Source organism: Myotis brandtii, unplaced genomic scaffold (genome assembly GCF_000412655.1).
Source record: "Myotis brandtii unplaced genomic scaffold, ASM41265v1 scaffold324, whole genome shotgun sequence".
In the NCBI taxonomy this organism is placed as follows: Eukaryota; Metazoa; Chordata; class Mammalia; order Chiroptera; family Vespertilionidae; genus Myotis; species Myotis brandtii.
In genome coordinates this window covers 1,666,222-1,670,941 of record NW_005362439.1, presented here as the reverse complement: position 1 = coordinate 1,670,941, position 4,720 = coordinate 1,666,222, and the positions used below count along the sequence as shown (strand labels likewise).

Genomic DNA, 4,720 nt, shown 5'->3' with positions numbered 1-4,720 from the left:
TGGGGACCGCTGGGGGCAGTGAGCGGGGCGCCCTGGGACCTCTAGGCACCGGCGAATTCGGCCGGGACCCCGGGGCTCCTCTCCCTGGCTCTCCAAGGCGCCACCCCGCAGCCCTTCTGCTCCTTTCCTCTGCGCTCTCGGCTCGCTGCCCTTCCCTCTGATCGGCTTCCCTCTCCTCAGCTTTGTCCCTCCGCTCTTTGCTCTCCTGGACTGTTTATTTCGCCCTCAGCCTCCCGTCCCGGGCTCTCGCTCTGGCTTCGGAGCCAGAGAGGAACGGAGCGAAAAGCAGTTTTCCTCTCGCTGGAGTCAGACTCTGCCCTCGCGCGCAGGTCTCTGTCCCCTCCCCCTCCATCTCTGCCCCCATCCCCAACCTGCCATTGTTCCCGGGTCCGGGGAGCGCGCGGCAAAAACTTGCGAATCCCCCTCCTCCCCTCTTCGCCTCGGCAGAGCCCCGGAAGGAGATGGCAGAGTTCCCGCAGCCCACAAGTCGGGCTCTACCTTCTGGTTCAGGGGCCTTGGGAGCGGGGATCCTGGGCCAGAGGACCCGGAGGCGCCCACAGCCCGGAGCTCCCCGCCTGGAGTCTTGCAAAGTGGGTGACTGGCTGGAGCTGGGAGATAAAGGACACCTGGGAGGGGGCGAGGAGCAAGGCTGTAAAGGATCCCAGTGTCCAGACTGGGGTTGGGGGGCCGTGGGTGGGCGAAGCTGGCAGAAACGGAACCCCTGCCTCAGCCCCAGTTATTGGGGGCGGGGTAGAGCAGGCACAGGTGGAGACCAGCGCGCCTCCCCCACCCCCCTCCGAGTCGCGCGCTCAGCTGGAAGGGGGCAGTGTGGGGCCTTGGGCTTGGCGCTGGGTGGATGGGTCCCCGGCTGTATGTCGGCAAAAAACTCGCACCTATGCTGCGCATCTGTGGAGGAACCCCCTGGGGCGCCGCGCCCATCCCCAGCGCGCATAGCGGAGCCTGGCTTTCGCTTTGGGTCCCCTCGCTCCACTCTCCACTCCCCCAACCAGTGCCGGGTTCCACGCCTGCCGCCTTGCCTCCCTAGGGGAGCGTATTTCTCGGTTGGATCGGAGCGCTGGGGGCGGGGCAGGAGCGTGGCGGAGGCGGTCAAGTCCGAGGTTCCTCCGGAGCCAAGGCTGCCTCCCGGCTCCACTGCCCCAGCCCCAGCCCCACCGCTGCCCACTTCCTGGTTGATTTCCTTCAGACAAACTTTTCCTGATGGGGCTGTCTAGCGTGATGAAGGCCCCGGGGCTGCAGGAATGCTCACCCCAACTCTGTGGCCTCTTGGACCTTCGCTCCTGGAGGCCTGTGGAGGGGGGGGGGGGCAAACCCTCTCATCCTGCATCCTTCAAATCCCAGGGACACTGCGGGTGGGGTGGGTGGTTGTTGGAGAGACAGGAGGAAGCACGAGTCATACCTTAGCTCCGCACACAGACCAGGAGGAGGAAAGATTTTTCTTGTAGGGTTGTTAGGAGATAAGGTACTGGGTCTTCTCCAGGCCTCTGTGATCCCGTCTGAGAAATGGGTCCCCGAGGTACCCTCTGCCCCCAATATCCTGGAAGCCAGCTGCCCTGGCTTCTCCTTTTCAGACCACATGCTGTCAGCTTAATCAGTCCTCCCAAATTCAGAGTGAAGGGCTGAGGCCCAAAGCCCTTCACCCGGATCTGGATGTCAACACCAGCTGGGGCCCACTGCTCAAGTCTGTTTTCTGCAGGAGCCCCCCGCCCCCTGCTCTCAGGCCCCCTGCAGCTTCTCCCAGCCCACGCTCAGCTGCTTCCTCTCCCCCAAGATCTCATGATAGCAATCCCCACATCCTCCCAGTGCAATTATATCCCACACATCCCTGGACCGATCTGTGCTTTCACTCATTGAAGAAAACGTGAGCTGTACACCAACAATGGTTTAATGAACAAAGCGCCGCACTGGGAGATAGCTGGGAACAAAATAAAGATTCTTGCCTTCTTGGAACTGACACTTAAGGAGCAAATAACTAACAAAATCAATAGTGTATTGGGAGGTGAAGGGGAAAAGTTGAGTGTTGGGCCAGGGATGGGATTGTTCATTTAAATAGGGTGGTCAGGGAGGCCCCCCTGAGGAGGTGACTTTTGAGGTCAGGCTTTGAGGGAGTGAGCTGTGGGGATATCTTTGGGAAGGAAAGATCCTGCAGAGAGCAGCCTGTGCTGAGGTTCTGAGGCTGGAATGTGCCTGCTGTATTTGAGGAGCCAGTGGGGACGAGACAGGAGGCAAAGCTGGCTGAGAAGGGATGGAGCCTGCCCATTTCACAGAGGAGGGAAGTGATGCCCTGAAACAGCATGGACGTCACTCTAGGACATGCAGTCCAGGAGCAGCAGCTGCAGGAGGGCGGGGGTGGGGGGTGGGGGCGCATGCCTGATATTCTGACTCTGGGCCACAATACTTTCCCTTCACTCTGCACCTCAACCATTCATCCGCAGCACTGGTTGTGTCCCTCCCAGGGCCAGAGCTGGCCAAGTGCCAGGGACCTGGAGGGGAGCCACCCAGGCTCAGTACCCAAGGGGCTCCATATCTCTGCAACCTGTTGTCAGTTCCCTGTCCACCTGTTGTCAGTGCACTCAGGGCAGCATCTTCCTGCTGACCCAGGGTTTTTTCTCTTCCCATTTCCTTCCCATGGCCACCCCCTTGTAAGTGCCCCACTCCGTAGTTAATGATGATGGAGTCCCTGGAGGGTGCCTGTCCTGAAGCTGGTAAGGTCAAGGGGGAATCTGAAGCAAGGGACTGAGTCTCCTAGTCTGAGAATAACAACAGCAACATTACTATTGAGCGTTCACTACGAAACAGGTACTGTGCTTTTCTAGGTGTTTCGTGTGTATTTTTTCACAGGTGTCATTATTACACCTGCTTAACAGATGAGAAACTGAGGCTCAGAGAGGTGGTGTCACTGGCCCAAGACCATGCAGCTAATCTATATATATAAAAGCCAAGCGATCTGAACAACTGGAATGACAGGAATGACAGTCGCTATGACGCACACTGTGGCTGGCCAACCGGCCTGATCAGGGGCAGGGGTGACCGGCCAACCTCCTGCAGCCCCTCCCCCCGATGGCCTCAATTGGGGTGGGCTGGCTGGACCCCACCCATGCACGAATTCGTGCACTGGGCCTCTAGTAAGTGATAAGCACAGACCTTTTTAGTTGTGACCTCTTTTAATTACTAAGCCAGGGCCCCAAACCCCGGGGGAGATGTCAGTCCTGGACTGTGGTTCTGGCCCATCTGCGTCCAGGGAAAAGTATAGGGACCCTTCTGCCTGCCTCCTCCAACTCACCAGAAGGCATTTGCTTCTGAAAAAGTTGACTCAAAATGGTGCAGCCTCCCTTCAAGGAAACTTCCCTCCTCCCCTCCTCCCTCTCTGAGTTCCTGAGTAGCTAGGGGGGCGGGGGGAGGTGGGAGGGGTGGGAGGCGAGAAGGATGTGTCCACCGCCTTCTCAGAGGAGCTCTGGCTGCAGGGAATCCAGGAACCAGGCTCTCCCAATGACCTCGGCCCCGTGGGATCCTGAAGCACCAGCTGCCTCTGAGGGTCCTGACATGGTCCCTGGAAAGGACAGGAATTCTCCATGTGCCCTGTCTGCCCTTTGTGAGTGACAGCAGGGCCAGGGAAAAACCCTCTTAGTGACTTCTGAGTGGTGACAGACAGCGAGACCCCGCCCCCAGCACACAGCAGCAGCTTCAGACCCCAGGTCAAGGCCCCCAGGGATGTGCCTTCTGGGCCCTCTGCCCTGCCCGCCCTCCCCCGTCTGCAGCTCAGCAGGCGATGTTTACTTTCTGTCCCTGAAACTTTGCAGATATTTGTTTGTGATGGGAGTTTGGGCTTTCCTCTGCCTTTCTGGAGATGAGGCACCTTCAGCACAAGAGAACTAGTGGCCGGGCCGGCAGCTGGTGTGGGGCTAGTGGATGGCAGGGTTTGGAAGCCAGATCCTGAATGTCACAGCCGGGAGGGGCCCTAGGGACCACACACCCATATTTTCAGATGAGGAAACTGAGTCCCAGAGTCTGGCCCTGTGGCAGAATCGGCCGGTGGCCTCAGCTGACTTGTCTCAGCCCAGTGGCTCGGGCTCCCCCACCAGCCTTCCAACTTCAGTGGGAGCCCTCTGCTGCCAGCTCGCGCTCCTGGAGGCTCCTGGAAATGGAGCGTGGGATCCCTCTCTTGACTACGGAGTTTTGTCGTGGGAACCGGGCTTGTTGCCACAGCAGGATTCGCATCACGCTCCCTCCTCCCCCTGCCAGTTCTACTCTGTCATCCTCGCCCTTTGCAGCAGCGTGGACCCTGAGCTGAGCCCGCGGTGACGGTGACGGTGACAGAGATGGATGATACAGCCTGGCTCACCGGCTCCTTGAGAGACCAGGCTGACTAAGGCTGGCCCAGCCTTTAGATTCTAAAATTTAGAATAATTACGCTTTCCGGGGGACATGCAGCAAGGGAGCCCTGCCACATGGCAGCCTGGCCTCGGCTTCCTCCCTTAGCCAGTGGGCCCTGAGACACCCCCCCTCCCGCCGCCGCAACCCGCACAGAGACCACTGTGATGATGTCGGTTATGCAGCTGTGTCCATCCGGCCTCCCTTGTGTCCTGTAACTTCCTAGTTTAGCTCTAACCCACCTACGACCTAGTAAGTCGGGCATTGTCACCCCCATTTAGAATTAAGGAATGGAGAGGTTCAAATGCCCAGCCAAGGTGAACACAGGTGA

The 4,720-nt window shown here is 59.1% G+C and overlaps 1 protein-coding gene across 4 annotated transcripts in view; it reads left to right on the top strand.

Annotated features, from left to right (window-relative positions):
• The first annotated feature begins 150 nt into the window (after positions 1 to 150).
• Positions 151 to 4,720, top strand: part of TP53I11 (tumor protein p53 inducible protein 11) — a 15,961-nt gene continuing 11,391 nt past the window's right edge. The window contains exon 1 of one of the 4 annotated variants that reach the window (XM_005870750.2): positions 151 to 329. The gene's annotated coding sequence lies outside the window, so the exon portion shown is untranslated. Of the gene's footprint in view, positions 330 to 470; positions 591 to 4,720 lie in introns of those variants that run through there. The other 3 variants (XM_005870749.2, XM_005870747.2, XM_005870748.2) reach the window with 3 other exon arrangements.